The 20,314-nt window shown below is 36.9% G+C and overlaps 1 long non-coding RNA gene across 1 annotated transcript in view; it reads left to right on the top strand.

Moving 5' to 3' along the window:
- The window catches only part of LOC112821416 (uncharacterized), a 65,918-nt gene that overhangs the window by 22,969 nt on the left and 22,635 nt on the right, over nucleotides 1-20,314 (top strand). The window contains exons 3-4 of the long non-coding RNA XR_003207446.2: nucleotides 10,407-10,468; nucleotides 17,112-17,141. This is a non-coding gene — a long non-coding RNA (uncharacterized lncRNA). The remainder of the gene's footprint in view (nucleotides 1-10,406; nucleotides 10,469-17,111; nucleotides 17,142-20,314) is intronic.

The raw sequence follows: 20,314 nt of genomic DNA, 5'->3' as shown, positions 1-20,314 counted from the left end.
CATGTTTCGTCACTACTAAAAAAAGCCATCAGCTGGTCTGCATCCCGTGACAATAGGCATCACTTTGGTTTAATAGCTAAGACTTGTGCACCTTCGAAATCCCATTTGCTTTTGCTGGAAGAATAAAAATTTCTGTAGCACAGCTCAAAGAATTCCTATCCACTTAAATGAATCCTGGAATTGTTAGCATTTCATCAGCCTCATTGCTTTTATTACTTTCTGTGGCCTAAAGACATATGACAAGAACAGTATAGTATTTAAGACATTTTATGTATGGCAAAAGAGTTTTTTCCCCCCAGTGATGAGGAGCATTTTCTTCCTGCCTACAAAGCTGATTTTTATACAGCTTGACTAGTGACATATCTCCTGTGTGGCAGAAATAAGTTTTGCATAACTTTTAAGAGCCCAGGCTGACCTATTTAACAGATACCCAGTGCTACATAATGTATTTAGGTCAAGCATTGTGTTTGAGCCCCTCATCACTCTTGTACTAGTCTTGCATTCTGTGAAAACCTCAGATATATAACAGATACAAATATAGGCCAAGGGATGTTGCCTGATATCAAAATGTAATAAATCTCTATATAACATAATTATCATGTCATCCAGTTCTACCACTAGAGTTAAAAAGGAATCTAAGGTTTTAATGAAATATCTGCCCTACTGATTTTACTTTAAGGCATTCACCATGCTGCTGTTAACACCGTGCTATAACTGGGATCCTGAAAAACATCAGTGAAGTGAAAATGCTTTTGAATGTTGTTACTATTTGGAATACTTGTCTTTAAAAATTAAAAGAAAATGGTGGTCTGCTATCATATTTTTGTAACTTTTTACTTGAGAAGTTGAATGATTAAGTTTTGACACATGTCTCTCAGGGTTGGATTTTTTTCTGAGCAGAAATTTCTCAGGTAAAGGTTGAAGCCTGAATATGGGCAGTGTCATTATCCTAATATGTTGAAAGATGAATCCATCCATCTTATAACAATACCTCATTGCCTCCAAGGATCTTAAATTGTATGAAAGTAAATGTGAACTTGAAATGAGATGTTGAGAAAATGCAATTTAAAAATAATTCTAAGCTAGCTTTTAACATATATTTATCAAATACATTTGTTCCCCGTGTCTAATTGGAGAACTTTTTTTTTCAAGAATTGGTGCTAATAATATCCTTTTATTTTTGTACTCATGTTTCACTTCCTGTCCTCTAAGATATCAAAATGTGTGCCTGGAGCTTCAGGTAAACCCATACCTAAAAGGGATAAGAAAAAAATCTTCTAATTTAATTCTTTAGCTTTGGTATGTAATACATCATTATTCCCATTTTATTGCTTGTAAACTAAGATCCACTTGCCTACCAGCGTAAATCCATTGAATACCATAGGTTAGAAATCAACTTCCTGCCTCATCATGTAGTTCTACTTTGGCTGCAGTAGTCAGGCTGTAAAATCAGTGGGTCTCAACCCTGGCTGCACATTAGAGTCACCTGGGGAGCTTTTGGAAAAAAAATCAATGCCTGGACCCCACCCCACCCCACTCCATTAAGTCAGCATCTCTGGGGATGGGGCCTGGGCAAGGATTTTTTTAAAAGCTCCCCAGGTGATTCTAATTGTGCAGCCAGGTTGAGAACCACTATTTAAAATGAAACAACATACAAATTCATCCTCAGTCGTACAGGAATCACTTTTTCAGCGTCCACATTTTTAGTCACAGATTGCTACTCTTACACAAATGAAAATTAATTATACACATGGAGGGAAGGAGAATCTATAGTATGAAATTCAGTTTCTAACCTACTTACACTGAGAATGAGGCCCTTGACTGAAGGGTTGAGAACAGAAGCTCTGACCAAGTTGAATATGAAAACAATGACTGCCCTGAATGTCTTCTCCCTGCCTTTGATTTAGAACAAGAACTGTTGAGACAGGGCCTTGAATGCACAAAGCCGGAGGAGTTACTCCCCCACTCTCTCCCCTCATCATCACCTTTAAAATGGTGATAGGAATAGGGTGGTTGATTATGAGAGGAAAGAACTTAGGTTCATGTATTGAAGGCATGAAAGAAGTGTTTTAAGAATTAAGGATCACAGTTGCTGCTTTGGGCCTAATGACAAAGCAGTAAATTTGCCTCTCATTAGTTTTGTTTCTGTCTACCAAAGGGATAGATTAAAATGGGTTATCAGTAGGTATATTATGCATCTTATAACCAAATGTAAGTGACCTTTAAATGAGCTGTTATTTGGATTATTTGTGTGTTCTTTGCAGATACTTGAAAAATGAACTCCTCCTTGCTTTTCCCTTCCTATTACTATTTTTTCCTAGATGAATGTGATGTTCATCTTTATTATATGTTCATCTTTATTATATTGCTGTAATTGTGGGACAAGACCTTTCTGGGGCTAGGGCGCATACCCAGGAGTGTAACCTTGTGAAAGTGGCCGTGGCATAGTGGATGAGGAATTCGATGCGAGGTGTGGTTAGTACAGTTCTGGATCCCATCCAGTGCTATTGCTCATCTTACTTTGGTTTTATAAGTGTCTACATTTGTTTTTGTCCATCTTTCCAAAAGTAAATAAATATTTACTCTGTATATTTTTTCTTTACTATGTTTTTTTGTTAATTATTTGAAAACATCATTTATCAATCCTAAGCATTAGCAATTTGTCACTTTTATATTTTATGTAACTGGTAATTTATCATCTTTTATTTTTAAAGAACCAGTAAATTTACTGGCATTTTGAAAATAAAAGAAATATAGCAAATTTTATTGACTTTATTAAATTGTTAGTTTCATATATGTGCATATGTGTGAACTTCAGCTTTTACATGGCCTGTTTCTAACGTCCTGGTCTAAAGTCCATCACTGGATTAGTAAATTTATTATTTTAAAAAAATGTGTTAAGATGACATAAAATTTCTTTCTTTAAAGAAAGATAATTTTCTTTTGTAATCATGACAAGATTTTTACAAATACAGAGGCGTTTTAAGTAATTTAATTTAGATATTTTATAATTATGCTCTTTTTTACTCCATAATCTTACAATTTGAAGAAGAGCTGCATTTAAGTGAAATAGGCAGTGTACTTTTTGACTCAAGCTCATTCAAAAACATGACCCCCGTCTGAGAATCTATATATTAATTTAGGTGCATTAAACATTCCACCCTCAAAGAAAAACAAAGACCAAGCTGCCCTTAGAGGAGAAAATCGTGCCACATGGTGCGCCTTCATTGTCTTCCTTTTGTCCCATTCCCAAGGCTGCCTCTACGAGTCTTCCATTTTGATTAACAGCCTTTCTTAGGAAGTGGGAGGCAGAGACTAAGATGCTAAACTCTCTGAAGTGTGTGCTAAATGATTCACAACAGTGTGAATGAATCAATTTCTGCAAGCATTCCCAACCTTTTAAATATGTAGTCTGCCAAATCTTTGTTGGATTACATTCAATAAAGAAAAAAAAAAAAGCACCTTTCTCCATGGTACCTCTTTCCACACAACCCACAGTATGCCAGCCCTTTGAGTTTTCAGCTTCATTATACTTGCCCCAGAGATAGACAGTGTTTTGGGGAAGCAGCTACTATTAATTTGTCTTTACATTTAAATGTGTTAAGGTTTGCCTCTTTCATTTTCATCATTGCCATTACTGTTGGGGTTCATTTTAGTGGCCTCTAATGTTTATTTTAAGAAACTGCCAGAAATAAGAGAAACTGAGCATCCCTGTTGATGCACAATTATGTGTCCTACATAATGCTAAAGAGGGATTACCTTATCCCAAAGGAAAGTGAAATATGTTTTTCTGAGTATTTCTTTTTGAGAGAAAACAAGTCAGAAACAAATGTGTTGTTTTTTGTGCATTTAAGCAAAGGTTACTCAATTTTTAAGCACATCACTGTAAATAGAGTCCATTCTCAAAACTGATCTGACAACTAAGTTTAATCTCCAAACGGTGTGATCTAATTTAAGGACCAGTATTTATTTAGGGGAAGTTGGTGGCTGTATTTCAAGGGCAACATCAATGCTCAGGGGTTGTCTTTTATTCTGTTGACTGGTGATGTTCTCCCTCCATTTCGGAGTATATTTCAAGATAGGCATCATTGTTTAATGCAAGGAATTTTGTGATTCCTTGTGTGTAACTTAGGAGCAATCAAACCTACAGTACCTAAAACTATACCCTTCCAATCCCAAATTCATTTTCTCCAGTCCCCCTTCCCCTACCAAAACAAACTCAATTTCCCTTTTTAGATTCTGTCTCTCCTTTAGTAGCATCACCATAACCCAGGCATCTAGGCTAGAGAAGAGGTTTTGTAGAAGGGAGATTATGACCTACACATAAGGAAAGTTCAAAGCCTAGTATGAGATCACTAGAGGAGTGGCTTTCAAGGTCTGGTCTGCAGACATCTGCACCAGAATGACACATAGTGCCTGCTAAACTGAGAGATATCTGGCCTCTCCTCAGATCTACTGAATCCAAAATTCTAAAGGTGTGGCCAGGAATCTGTATTTTCACAGGCTCCCCAGGTTAAGCTTGCTCAAGTTTGAGAACACTGTTGTTGAGTTTTAACATTCTCTTTGACATCTCTATTAATTTTTACAAACAATCATCTGATCCCACTGCACAAGTAGGACATTTGTTCTGAGCATACATTTGTTACCAGACTCCATGATAGGAAAAGAAGATTGGTTCTCAGGTAGTTATCAATATAGGAAAAGAGGGAGAAAGATTGAATATTAGATCCCAATTGTTTTATTTTATTTTTTTTAAAGATTTTATTTATTTGACAGAGGGAGAGACAGTGAGAGAGGGAACATGAGCAGGGGGAGTGGGAGAGGGAGAAGCAGGCTTCCTGCGGAGCAGGGAGCCCGATGCAGGGCTCGATCCCAGGACCCTGGGATCATGACCTGAGCCAAAGGCAGATGCTTAACGACTGAGCCACCCAGGTGCCCCAGATCCCAATTGTTTTAAAGAAATCTTTCATGAAAACTGAGGGATTCTCATTAAGAAGAAAAGAAAGTTCAAGCCATATTAGCTCATGAAGTTTTGTGGTTTGGTCATGACATCTTCATCTTCTCCCCTGGGTCATCCCTGTCCCTCTCTTTTCTCTCCCTCTTCCCCTCTGTGCCTCCCTCCCTCATTATAGAACTGTTGTGAGGTACCTTAGCATTTATGCTCTGAAAGTTGATGTCTTTTTGTGGCAAATAATCATCCTAAATAGCACCCGGGTGTTTTTTTGTTTGCTTGTTTTTGTTTTTTCCATTTAGAGGAGAATAAGAAATTTCACCTAGACACAAATAATATTTAATATCCCTAAATGGTGTAATGGAGAATAACAACGCATTGTATAAGAATACAAGGTACTGTCGTATTTATGTTGGGGTACAAGAGAAATCTGATTATTATATTTAAAGAAGAAAACTTAATTTTTTTAGTTTCTTAGTAATATAAAATGCTACTTTTTCTTTTTTCATTCCACAGTTTGGAGAGATTTAAATTTAGAATGTATTTTTTGCAGGCAGCCCAGTGTTTTCCATTTTGTGAGAAATGGAAGTTAATGATTTACTAAGCTGTGCGACACTCAGTTGAGATTTGGACAGGGAAAGCCAAAGTTTCTAGTGGGTTACTATCATGAAATAATATTCCCCCTTTCTTTTTCCCCCATTTCCACTCAAAGTGGAGGCTTCATTGTATCTCCTGTGCAGACTAGAGTGGTTGAGTTATAAACTTTTCCCCAGCAACGCCATCCAAATTTCATTCTTTGAACAATATAAGCCTAGGAGCCCGGAAAAGCAAAAACACATCTAGGTGGCCTTCATGTTTGCCCTGGTTGCTCTTCCTGTGCACCGATTATTTTCTGGATAAGACGGATAAAGCTGCTGTCACTCTCCTGTTAACATCATGAGTCATTCTTCTCCCAAGAGAGAGGAAGATAGTTCAGGCTCTCACTGCCTCCTCTCTGGCCAGGTTCCTTACAGGCAGAGTCTGAGACAAGGATGCATGTGGTATAAGCTAGAGTCTAGTTTCAGCTTGCCCTGCGAAGTTGATGCCCCTTAAGAGGAAGGAGTTGGCTTTTGTATCTCCCATTTCAGGCAGTCCTTGTATGGGTTGATAGTAGAGGGTCTTTTAACCTCTCCAGTGAAGTGGATCCTCAAGGCTGGGGACAATTCTCTAGAAAAGCAGACAGCCAAGGGCTTTAGTAGCCAATACTCCCAGCAGCTGGGGGATGGCTGCCCTCTGGTAAAGGAGTCTGAGTGGAGAATCAACAGCATTCACTTTTTGTCTTTTCTCTCATCTTTTCAGTTCATGCTTCATTCAGCATTCATCATGCCATCATTCTGTTCAGAAACTACCAAAGACTCCTCACTGCCCAGAGAACACATTTCCAATTTTCCGTTGCTTCCAACTTTTTTATTTCCAATCTTTCCCTCACTGTTCCTGTTGCTCTCCCTAGGCAAGCAAACCACCTTTGTCCCGCACATGTTTCACAAATCCCTTCCATTGCTTTCTACCTGATGTACTTCTTTGATCATTCCTCCATCTCAAATGTGTTCTTCTTCATGCCCTGAACTTAGAGTCAAACAGGACTATAATTGAGTTCCCATTTGAATACATGTTTGCTTGGGTAAATTATTAACCTCTTTGAGTGTCAGTTTCTTCACCTCTGTGAGGGGCTGTTTAGCTTTTAGCTCAAATGAGATATGTGTTTTAAAGCTTTATAAACTTCTGTCCCTGGTACTCACTTATAAAGGGGGTCTGCCCACAAAGACAATGTGCTCCCTTTATTCTGTGAACCTTCTTGTATTTATTTTATCAGCTATTTGGTATTTATCATAACTGCACTTGAATTATGAGGCAGCATTACCTTTGGGCACACCATCTTCTTAACTAGAATGTAAGCTTCACAAAGGCAGGTGCCACTGCTTAACTATCTTGCAAAATGGCTAATATTGGCGGTCTTCCATGGACATTTGTATATTAACATATTTATTAATGACAACTTGTACCTGTAGAAGGAAAGAGAGTTTCAAACCTAGATGATGACATTTTAAAAAAATTCCAGGTAAGTTTAGGTTTATGGCTAAAGCAGAAACTTAGAAGCTGATGGTGATATATAATATAATGTACAGTGATCAAAAACTCACTGGAAAGGGAAATTTTTATGGAAATAAGGGACCTTGAGTCCAAATATATGTAAGAAATGAATGGTTGTAGTAACCAGTACATTAGCCAAGAGGTTTCAAAAAGTCATCTCCCAGTTACTTGCCTTTGCTGCATTTATTAAGTTATAGCTAAGTAAAATACCTTTTAAAACATTTTCAATTTCCTTAGAAACCTTGAGTATTATATGCTCTTCTGTCAAGAATTGAATATTTAATTAGGATATCTGATTAGAACTATGTGTCAAAATGATTAGAGTCAGTAGGTTAATTATAAAAGGCAGTGTTATGAAGAAATATTATTTGTTATATTCTTAGTGGCCGGAGTTTATTTTTTAAGTGTATTCCATCATGCCCCAAGGGTATTTATAAACCAAATTTCTTAGCAAGTCTGGCTTTCAGGATTTCACTCCATGCATTCGGCTTGTGCAAGTGGCTATTGAACACCAGCCAAGATGATTCACTTTTTATCATAAGATCGAACTTCTTTCAGGATGGTTCTATCTTGAGATATCTGTTTTCTGCTACTAGTTAAATACCAGTGACATATAAGGTAGTAAGCATTCATTGAACACTTTAAAATAAGTAGTTTAGGACTGTTTTAAAATCAGAAAGTTGGGATCATGATGAAAAAATAAAGGTGGACCCTATCATTCCTTTACCTCTCACCTTAAAACTCTAAATACAAATACGAGGGAGGAAAAAGAAATTGTGACAGACCTAGAGGAATATCCAATTAGCCTGACTACTTCTACTATAGTTGTAATTTATCTCTTTTTAAAACAATCCATGGTTTATGTGTGCTTCTCAGCTGAAACTTAGAAGATGAGAAAAGATGGGATATTTGGAATGTCATATACATGGAAGCATTTCTGTCAAGCACATTATTGAAGCTGGAAAAAAAATGAAATTGAAACAAAGAACACCTGCTACTTTAACTCATTTAAAAAAACATAATGTTCTTTACTTGCTGACTGGAAATATTGTATTTTCAGAGAAAAGAAAGTGCTAATCTAAATGGGAGAAAATGGAATGATTCACTATGCCAATGATATGAAATCAGAAATATTTTAAATTGGGTATTTTACTGTGTGGAGGGGTAGGTATTTTGTATAGAAATGGTTTTGCTTATCAGGTGGTGAATATTTCTTACAAATTGCAGTAAAGAGAATAAAATCGGCTTGTCACTAAAGATTTTTTTTATTGACATCTTTAGCTTGTCTTCATGCCAGTAATTAAATTGCTAATTATGTGTTTCTGTTACTGTGGTCATGCTTTTATTACATAATTGCTTCAAGTTTTGCTCAAATCACTAACAATATTTATTTAACCTTTTTGTGCATTAGATAAATTTTAATATATAAAAGCTTTGGAACAAGTTCATTGACTCTGTTTTGATTAGCAAAATCAAAGGAATTCTAACCTTTCTTATAGTTACATGGGTTGGGTCATATTTTCAATAAGATTGCTGATAATTATTAATTCAAGCAATAGCAATCATTGAAAGACCAACTGAAATAGAAGAGAAAAAATACAAAGAAAACTTTTCAAAAACCCAGTGTCCATTCTAGAAAAATAAAATGATCTTTCTTTAAGTAATTGGAAATATAAAATTAATAATTTGGTCCTTAATATGTGCCCATATTTTTCAAAAAAATATTTGATTAAACTGAGGGTAATTCAGTTACCAAGCCTCCTGTCCCCTTTTGAATGTAGGCATAATTTTTGTCAGTGTTTCAATGTAGTCATGATTTTTTTCTCATTTGTTTATTTTATGCAAACCGTAAGAGACATTTTTCTCAGTGAAGATTGCCTCTTTATTTTATTTTGAAATATTTGTATATTTGTTTCATTAAATGAGATAATGCTTTTTCTTATTAACATAATTTCCAGTACATTAAACATATTTCTCCACAGACAGAAGAGAGGAATCAAGTTAAATGACAGCTAAATCACTTGCAGCAATTTCAACTGTTAAAAGAAATAACTGTCTCTGTTTTCTTTGTGATCACAAGATGTGCTAAAGGGAAATGAAATACTAAAGAAAGAAGGAAAAACATAAAGAAATAATGACTGACTTATTGCAGTAATACCATGGAGAGAAGAAAAATTCACTACAAATAAAAGGAAAAGTAATATAGTGGGTTTGAAAGTTACCAAAATTCATTTCTTATTGATGAGTTCAGTGGAAGCCTAATACTAAGTAAACTGATGAAAAAAAATCAATGCAATAAACTATGAATGATGAAAGTTGAAATAAATACTTTGCGTATAGAGGACCATTATTCTAAATGTCTTTAATTTTTTAATAATTCATGTCTTTATGTTTAAAAAAAGGACGAATCATTGCTTGGTGGACTCAAAATGCATGTAAAAAGCCATCTACTAGAAGCCCATATTTAGTAATAAGTCCAATGATATTGGCGACCTTACGATTTTTAGTATCATATATTCTGACTTTGACAAAAGTACATTAGGGGAGGTGAACCTTACTTTTAAAAATGGTGCTGACAAATTGTACTGGATGCATTATACAGCAGACTTACTCTGTCAAGGATGAGCTGCTTTCCAAAAAGACAAATAATTTTTGGACCATAGAAAGAACACAGCTCAGAATATGTATGTATGTATATTGTATATGCTTACAAATATTCTGGGGGACAGCAGCAGTTTTGACAAAATTCAACAGTTGCACACACACGCATATGCAAACAAACATATGAGAGAGTGTGTGTGTGTGTGTGTGTGTACTTTTTATGCTTGTGAAGTCTTTAATGTGTTCAAATCGAGCATACAGGCTACTGGTTCTGTGTATTTGCAGGTGGGCTTATGCACTCATTTTCTCTCTTCACACACCATTAAAAAAAAATAACTAGTTAATTTAATCAATTCAATCAGAAGCAGTCAATTCACTATGGGAAAAAAATCACTTGAGCCACTTTTACTGAATTGATTCTGTCTGCATTTACCTAAGACAGTTGATCTTGAAGCCCTCTCAAACTTTTGTCTCTCTGCCTTTCCTGTTCCCCAGTCATTCTGTACCCTAACCCTTCATCCTCTCTCTTTCCCTTTTGCCCTGCCCCCCTCTCTCCCTCCCTTCTGGGTCCTTTCCTCCTTCCCTCCAACATGTTAAGAAGCCTTTTCCATCTGCCGCCTCTTCCCATTCACCCTCCTCTTTCCCACTCCACCACACACACAGCTTCCACTGCCCCACTGGAAAAAAAAATTCTAAAGCTGGTGTTTCTTTTTTTGAATTACAGAGATCTGAAACTATTGCTTTGCTGAAAACATCTGGCTGCCAGTCTAGAATGTGACTGTTGAGGTAATAACTGGTTTTTCCACTTTAAAGACCCTTTCATCCCAAAGGTTCTTGGGTCCCCACTCAGCCTAAGCTTTAAGACCATCTCTGGGATTGTTTTCTTCTAAGATACGTTTGTGGGTGTGTTGCGTGTGAGTTGCAAGGTGCACAGTTTTCTGAGGGGTGGGGAAGGGCTGACATGCAAGGGAGGGGAAGGAGGCGATGTTAATGTTTGGGAGTGCTTTTGTGGGTCCACTTTGGAAATACTTCTCCTTATCTTTCATTCAGAATGCAGGGGATAAGGCAAAGGTGCAGGCCACAACTGAGAGATTTTGAATTATGCATTAAGCTGATAATGCCCCAGAATGCAAGCTTATGTCAATAAATAACTAGGCTGGTAGGAGGAAGGAGGTCACTTTACTTGTGTGTGGAGGGTACCACATAGGGAGAGAATAGAGGAAGCCTAGGTGAAGGGTGAAAGGGAGTTCACATACTTTAGCTTGCTGTGATGAAGTAGTAAGAAGCGTAAGTTAATATTGAAATTATTACCTAATGCTTATTTGCTTTTAAATTGATTTAGCCAAGATAACAAGACTCTCCAGTGTGGACCCTATGTGCCCAAGTTTGCATTCGTGGCAGGGTTAGCCCTTCTGTGGAACCTTATGTAAAGAAATTCTGTCTAGAGGAGAAATTAATTTGAATCCTTTAATGGGACCTATAAACTCTTTTAAAAAAGCAAGATTTTTCATGATGAAGTTTGGCAAAATACATAATAGGACACTCAGGGTTTTGTTTCACTGGGTATCCTTCCCTTATTAATATGTAGTAGAAAAGCAGTAGAAGGTAAACTTAGTGGAAGGAGCAGAAAGATTAAAAGAATGCTATAAATTATCTCTCTAGCTCATGATACAGCACTACCCAATGCTGATGAGAACTGATTCTTTAATATTTGCATTGCTTCTCCTGCTTTAGTAAAATTCATCAATGAATGTGACCATTTTCTATTGTGAGAAATTAATCGTGGTGCAGGTACACACACGCGCACGCGCGCACACACACACACACACACACACACACGATTTAAAAAAATATTTAGTAATGTCTCCCAAGAAAATGGAAAACGTCCAGGGTGGGGACCCTAGCCTATAAACAGCTGAACCTCTGCCTATTTTTTCTTACAAAAAAAAAAAAAAGATGTTACACGTATATTTCATCATTTTCCTACTTTTAGAGGGCAACTTGGGGAAGCCCCTGATTGTGCAGTCAGAAGCTTGTGCTTAGACTCTCTGAAGGAGTGAATGCATTTGTCTGGTCAATTCTATATGCACACATGCATATATACACACCAACAAATTAAAAATGGATCTGGGAAAACACCCTTCTCCTCAGAGAGTCATATCAAGCAGTGTTTAAATTAAATAATTTGCAGAGTGTGGGGAATAAAGCCTTTGTAGCAGTATCTGGAGATTATCTTCCCTTGGGAAATTCCTGCCATTTAGTCCAATCTGGTGCATGCCAGTGAGATACACATTCATGTATACACACACTAGTAGATAGATTTTATTTTACATCTAAATTATATTTATTTCTTTGGGTTATCTGCCATTTTGGGTTTATGTCCCCCCCCAAAAAAAAGAGGTGAACCTCTTGTGAAGGGCTTAGGTCATTAAGATCCAAACAAAAGAGAGGAAAGGTTATTAGTGAGCAGAAATGAGGGAAAGCTTACTTCTCCTGGCATAAAGCCAGTTACCCCACAGCTCCTGGGGGAGCGTGGCTGTGATCGGGAGTACATTTCAGCTCAGGTCAGTGTTTGATTTTGCTCCCAGCCCATTGACTGATGGCAAAGAGGAGACATGGCTGTGATGAGGTAATGTGAGTGGGTAAACCACACATAGCAGAAATTAGTTGATTTCTTGCTACTTGTCCTACTCAACCAATATGTAATCCGAACTGGATGTTAGTACCTCAAGCCATGTTTCGATTGCACTCATTTCTCTATAGTTGATGTGTTCATACGTAATCAGCATGCCTGTCCTGTGGAGGACACAGGCCAATCACAGCAGGGTGGTGAATGAAATGTTAAGAGGAAGAGGGAGAGACAAAGAGGGAGAAGGTACCTGACTATCTATGAACAGGGAATTTTAAAAATCCTGATTGGAGGTATTTTCAAGAGCAAATAGTTATTTTCCTCAGGGCTAAGATTATCTTTGTACCCTTTAGACTCCCAGTTCATTCCCTTAAAAAAAATTCTTGCAAATTACTAGTAGCCTGTATAGAAACCACGAGTTAGGGCAAAATTCCTGGTGACTCCTGCATTCTGGCTCCCCTCCTCCCACCGCCACCCCGTTTCTTCGACAAAAATACTGGTGTATTATTTTTCTACGACTGCTATAACAAAGTGCCAGACTGGATGGCGTAAGTAACAGAGACTTATTTTCTCACAATTTTAGAGGCTGAAAGTCTGAGATTCAGGTTAGTCAGCAGGGTTGGTTTCTTCTGAGGCCTCTCTCCTTGGCTTGCAAAACGTCTGTCTTCTCCCTGTGTCCTCACACAGTTGTCCCTCTGCATGTGCATGTGTCTGGTGTCTCTTGGTGGCCAAATTTCCTCTTCCTATAAGGGCACCAGTCATATTGGATTAGGGCTAACCCTGAAGCCCTGGTTTTAACTTAATCATTTCTTTAAAGACATTATCTCCAAATATGATTACATTCTGAGAGGGTTAGGGCTTTAACATAGGAACTTGCGAGCACACAATTCAGCCTCTAAAAACTGGACTTCCAAAATATTTGGTAGAATGATATTTTTCCATTCATCTCAGCTAACTTACTTAGAGATTCATCCCCCCACCTTCATTCTCTTCTGTATGTTTATTTAGAACTGATTGAAGGTACTTTATTACAATTAATGTAGGTGGTTGTGTTTGTTGTTTTAAGAAGTGAGGGTCGGGGAAAGAGAAAAAAGCTTATTTAAGAAAACAAACAAATCTTGCCTGAATTTTTTTTAAAAAGAGAAGGTCATCTCTTTCTTCTCCTAGAATAGCATGCAGCAGGGCAGACAGTTTTATCACGGGGGCTAAGAAAGCAGGTTTTCGAGACAGCTCCACACATACTAACTCTGACTTTGAACAGGTTGCTCAGCCACACTATTCCCTTGATTGATTCTGCCTCTGTATATTGTGGATAATAAGTAGAACTGTTTCAGAGAATTGCTGGGAGGATTAATTGAAATGATATGTGTAAAGTGCGTGGCATGGTGCAAAGCTCACAGTAAATGCTAATTATGGTCTGAATGTTTATGTGCTTCTCAAATTCATATGGTAAAGCCCTAACCCCAGTGTGATGGTATTCAGAGGCAGGACATTTGGGAAGTAATTAGGTTTAGATTAGATCATGAGAGTGGGACTCTTATGCTAGGCTTAGTGCCCTTACAAGAAGAGAAAAAAAGATTTTTATCTCTTTAGGAGCATCACCAAGGAAAAACGATATGACACAGCCAAAAGGCAGCTATCTACAAGCTGGAAAGTGGGCCCTCACCAGACACTGATTCTTCCCACACCTTGATCTTGGACTTCCCAGCCTCCAGAAGTATGAGAAATAAATTCCTGTTGATCAAGCCACCCAGTCTATGATACGTTGTTATAGCAGCCCTAGCAGACTAAGAGAGTGCTTAATAAATATTATTTACCTAATAATAACAATAACCACAGACACTTACAGAAAGCTACACTGTTCACTGGTGCTGGACAAAATATAATACCCTTCTTGAATTTCCTCTGATTATAGATTGTTAGAGGTGGAGCTAGGTGCAAGTTCTTTTTCTGTTAGTTTAAGTGGACTTTGATAGAGAGTTGGATTCACAAAGTGTAGATAAACACAAGTAGGCTTTAATGTTAACTCCTGTCCTCCAAAGATCCAAAGATCCTTGGTCAAAAAGTAATGAGTCAGAAGGACATTGGAATAGAGGGCCTGGGGTCTTCTGGCAGCCTGAGTGTCCCCAGGAGCCTGGCTTGTTTTCCTCTGGAGAAGCTCAGTCTGTGAAGCATGAGTGGCACATACCAAGTGTGTGTCCTCTGATCTCTTAGTGAGACAAGCCACCAGGCCCTCTCCTTGTCCACTGGACGGAGGCTCAGCCTGAGTCTGGGAGTCCCAGACACAGCAGAGGCCACAGGATATTCAGGTCTGGGCTGCCAGACAGAGGTTACCCACAAGTCTTTGTAAAATGTGTAGTTAAGTGCCAAACACGATTTTAGGATTAGGTCAAGTGTTGCCAGCAGTACTCAATATGCCGTACTGTAATCAACTTGCGTCAGCCAGCACTTTATTCTTAAGGCCCTCAGGGCTCAACTACTACTTTAGAAATAGTCCGGTAACTAAGGAAATATCTATTGTTGTCTATTGTTTTAAAGTTGCATTTCCTTAAGGAGCCCTTGGCTTCATAAAGGGGATTGTCCCATGTGAAAATCTACTTCAAGATACAGCCCTTAGTCTTGAGAGAAGCTTGGGAAGTAGAAAGGCACTTTGAATTGAATACAAAAACAAGGAGTTGGAGCTATGTTAAAATAATAATGCTAAGGATACTAATAGCTGATGTTTATTGAGCATTTTCTCTATGGGAGACACCATGCTAGGCTCTTTATATTTTTTATCGTATTTAATCTCCATAATCCTACGAGATAGGTATATTATCTCAAGTTAACAGGTCAATAATGAAGTTTTTAAAAAGGATTGCCAAGATTCAAACCCACAGATTTGCGCTATTTATTTAGGCTTCATTGCAATCAATGCAGTAAGCTGCTGTATCTGAATGGTGATAAGAATCACCTGGAGTTTTTTTAAAAAACATCTTAATACTGTACATAACTAAAAGTATGAAAATATAGCACAAGAGATGATTTTTGTAATTGTCAATTGGGAAAGACCATTCTAAGGAACAGACAAAATCTCTGATTTAAATTACATACAAAGTTAAAAGCTTTTAGAAAGTAGCAAGAAAAAGATCAATCACACAATACAAAAATGGGTATAGGATATAAACAGGAAGTTAGTTCTTGGAAGAAATGAAAATGACGAATAAACACACGAAATGAAGCTGAAAATAAAAATTAAAAATGAGATACTTTTATTTTTAAAATATTTATTTATTTGACAGAGAGAGAGAGAGAGAGAGAGAGAGAGAGCATAAGCAGGGGGAGCAGCAGAGGGAGAAGGAGAAGCAGACTGTCCCCACTGAGCAGGGATCCCGACTCGGGGCTTGATCCCAGGATTCTGGGATCATGACCTGAGCCGAAGATAGACGCTCAACCAACTGAGCCACCCAGGTGCCCTGAGATACTATTTTTAATATGTTAAATTGGCAAAATTTTTAATTATGAAAAATATTTAACATCAATGAGTTGTGAAGAAATGGGCCTTTTTGTACTTTTTGTAGGTAAGAGAAAATGATATAGCTCTTTGGAAGGGCAATTTTTCAATCTATATATTAAAATTTTTAATTCACATATCTTTTATGCAAAAATTCCATTTCTATACTACAAAAAACCACATACAAATGAAGATAGAGTATAAGGATGTCCATAGAAACATTTTTTTTGCATGTTTAAAACCAATATGTTAGGACAATAATGAAAGCAAGGTAAAGGCTAAAATATTTATGATTATTTATACTATGGAATACTATATAGCCATTAAAAATAATAAGAAAAATAGATAACTTTATTTATTTCTAAAGATTTTATTTATTTTAGAGATAGAGAGAGTGCAAGCAGGAAGGGCAGAAGTAGGGGGAGAGAGAATCTCCAGCAGGCTCCGTGCTGAGCACAGAGCTCAGTGCAGGGCTTGATCCCATGACCCTGAAATCACGACCTGAGCTGATGCTCAACTGACTGTGCCACCCAGGCACCCTGAAAAATAGGTAATTTTAGATAGATCTAGATATAAATCAGAATAACATGAAGTGAAAAAGTTAATTTACAGAACAGTATGTGTAGTCCAATCTTAATTATGAAAAATGCATACACAAATAAATTACAAGTAAATACCTAAAGAGACTGTAAATACACATCTGTATTTAATAGTAATTAACTCTGTGAGGGGTAGCTGTTGAGGGCATAGCAAGAGCATTCTTTCATGTTCTCATTTGTATTGTATGGAGTGTGTTGATTTTTAGTCATCAACATATGTATTTCTTTTTAATTTAAATTTTTATGAAGTGCCCACCCCAAGTGATTGAAAATATTATTGCTTTTAGAAAATATGATTGACTTTTATATTAATAGATAAAAATATATGCATGGATAAAAAGACCATAGACAGGGTCTTTAGAGGAGATAGGTTTTCTTTCTGCTTTCCATATATTATTGGCCAGATATTCTATAGTGAGTACTATTGCTCCACCCAAAATGTATTGAAAAGAAAATCCCAAAGATTGGGATCCAGGGGTTAGCATTTTATGAAGCTCCTGAGATAAGTCTAGCAGTTCTTTGGGTTTCACAGTAACTGCCAAAGGCTTCACATCTCCAAAGGATTTAAAGGCTACGAGAACCTTAGAATCTGAATATGCCTAGAAAGAGTGATTTCACTTAAATTTTGCTTGAAGGTAAATTCTAGAGAACTTAATTGTTTCCTTTACATTCATGAATACTGATTCAGCATTCCTTTTTGGCTTCCAGATTCTCAATCCACTGTGGTGATGCTATTTGGTGAGTTTTTCACACTTGGTGAATATCCTATACCTCATGCTGCTATTTATATTAACTGCATATGGTCGATGCTCTAATTCCAAAGTCAACACTTCTGAGTATGTATTTAATTGTTTACAGAATAAGCAGTGGGGTGGTTTTAGAAAGCCCATGACTGGTTTTCCACCTCTTCTTTTACCTCTTCTTTTCTTTTTGTTTGGGATATGTTGCAGAGTTTTTCAGGCTATTCCAGTCTTAGAAAGAGACATGATTACACTTCATATATGAGCTCCTTCTTTTTCTATATCTGTTGTTGGAAAGGAAGAGCCAGATGTGTGTGTTTTTAAAAGAACCTTGAATTAATCTACATAACTTTGAACAATCATGTCTGCCTGCCGTCAAGTCTTTCTGACACACCAGTATGCACACCAAATGTTTGTCCACTTAACAATGAGACACTTATTTTTGTATTCTCAGATTTACTGGTATTCGCTTAGAATGCAATTTCCTTCCGTATGAACTGTGAGACAGGATCCATTTTCCCTTGTCTGCTCAATAGTTCTATACTGACCCATTTTGCTTTCTGCCCCTTGTGTGTTTCTTATTTTGGAGGTCAGATTATGGGTGAACTGTTATATCCCCCATGGCTACTAAAATAAAAATCTTTGGAGAAAAATACAAAATATATATTTGTGGTTTGTCCGTATCTTGAGGGTCTTCTTCACATTTCATATTTTGGAATCTTAGTGATGCTCGAGTTCCTAACCTTTTGGTTACAGTATCTACCCCTGGCTAAGTGTCTCTTGCTACAAAAAAAGCTACAGGAATGGGAACTGTTATAAAGGGGGGGAAAGCTCTTCAATAATTAGGATTCATCTACAACTAGAGCATTTTATTAATTACACATTGTAATCACATGGATAGACACAAAACCAATTGTGCAAGTCTGTATTTAGAGGTTTGTAGACAGAAGACTTAACGTAAACATAGAAATGTTAAACCTACTCAGCTGTAACCTGCGAAGAAGATAACAAGAAGGATTCTGTTCTCTGTATGATTTGTGAACAATGCTAAGTAAATATTCATCATTAATATATAATAACTGTTGCTTTTGGCAGTTCACTTTTCATTTAATTTGATAATGTGTCCAGTAAATGAAGTGGTACAGGCTACAGTGTTTTACCAACACAATTGCATATTTTCAATCATTGTTAAATGAAGGCAGCTCAAGGCAAAGCTTTAACCCCCACTAGTTTTGTGTGTGATAAAAAGAGAAGGCGCTATCAATCTTTATTGTCTGTCTCGCTTACTGTAATTGCATTCAATAGTCCACTGATTCTGTTGTCTGTGCTAATGTCAGGAACAGAGGAGAGCCAGATGCTCAGACTTGATCATATGCATCCAGTGGCCACTTTGATAAGTTGGCAGCAAGTCGCTGGGTTTGATGATAAATTGTTAACGCTATAGATTATGAACAGCTGAACACTGCAAGTGTACATGGAGGAAACTTCTTACCTTGTTTTAAATCTGGCATCATGATGCTAGCTAAAGGGCATGTCATGTATTATTCAAATGCATCTTGCACTGGAAATGTGCCAGTGACTCATTGTATCCCTATGAATAGTAAAAGCAACAACAACAACAAAAATCCACAGTGATTTGAACATGACATTAATGGTCCCAGGATTATGAAAAGCATTTTGAAATACTGTTTAATAGTTTTGATTATCTAATTCAACAAGAAGAAAGCTTCTAAGTTGTATTCACATTTAATCCATATTAAATCATGCTCTTCCTGGTCATTTCTGTTATATTAGCTGATAATGAGGATGTTTTCTAAAAACAAACTGGTTTTTCATTAGTTAAAACCCATGGCAATTTGCTCGTGAAGGGACATAAATTGGAGCTGCGGGGCAAGCAGTGTGTTGAAATTTTTGCCAAGATTTTATTTCATGTAGATATTCTGCTTCTAAGAGAGATGTGATATAGGCCATTTGTACAGAGTATACAATAGGTCTTATTTCTGTTGAGCTTATGTGACAGTTGTAAAAGTTCATGTCATGGTTTTTAAGTCATTAGCCAACTCTTACAGTTGTTTAAAAAAGCTGAGATGACTGTGAACTGTATAATAGTCTCATACCAGGGAACACTGAGCTGTTGACCACATTTTAAATGGAAAATCCTAAGTGCAACCAGATGAATATTTCTTTACCATTGGAGGAATTGCTGTCTGATCATTATACGGCTTGGTTTCCCTAAAATAAACACATACAAGAAATACTGTTGGATTTAAGGATTGAGACAAGAAATGTCTCTTGCCTAACTGGGGTGTTCCTTTTTTAGATAATGGAGATTTTGTAACGCATTGTGAATTCCTTTTTGCCTGTGCTGCTAGGAAACTCAAAAGTGATTCATACTAACTCTTTCTTTTTAAGTTTTTATTTAAATTCCAGTTAGTTAACATACAATGTAATATTAGTTTCAGGTGTACAGTTTAATGATTCAACACTTCGATACAACACCCAGTGCTCATCGTAACAAGTGCTCTCCTTAATCCCCATCGCCTATTTAACCCATCCCCTCACCCACCTCCCTTCTGGTAACCATCAGTTTGTTCTCCATAGTTAATCTGTTTCTTGGTTTGCCTCTCTCTCTCTTTTTCCCTATGCTCCTTTGTTTAGTTTCTTAAAATTTGTACTCACTCTTTTAAGCTAAGTTTTCAGCTATGATTATCTCTTTTCTATTTCTCCTTCATTCTTTTCTTATGACTTTACCTTGTTTTTCTTGTCTCTTATTGGCAGGATGGATATATTAGGTAAATGGATAGCAGAGAGAAGAGAGGGAATAAACTTTACCATGAGGTTTTAAGGGCAGAATCCGGAGGCATTTACTGTGTCACCAGAGTGAGAATTGGTCTCTAGTTATTACCAAGATAGGATTCTAGCTGACACTGGAAAAGTTACTTCAACCTCCGTGGGGGTCAGTTCCTCATCTTAAAAAAAATGGATATAATAAAAGCATTTAATTCATAAGATTCTGGTGAGGTTTAATTAATATAAAGTAAACATTTAATCAATGTTAGCAACTGTGATGGTGGTAATGTTTATGTGAACTCTAGAAGGTGAAGATAATACAGTATGACCCAAATGTTAGAATTTACTTCTGATGGCATCTGCAATTGAATCCAAACCGTA

The sequence above is a fragment of the Callorhinus ursinus genome, unplaced genomic scaffold (assembly GCF_003265705.2).
Source record: "Callorhinus ursinus isolate GAN/ISIS: 27379988/994484 unplaced genomic scaffold, GSC_fseal_2.0 scaffold10, whole genome shotgun sequence".
NCBI classification, from domain to species: Eukaryota; Metazoa; Chordata; class Mammalia; order Carnivora; family Otariidae; genus Callorhinus; species Callorhinus ursinus.
This window is presented reverse-complemented; position numbering and strand designations above follow the sequence as displayed.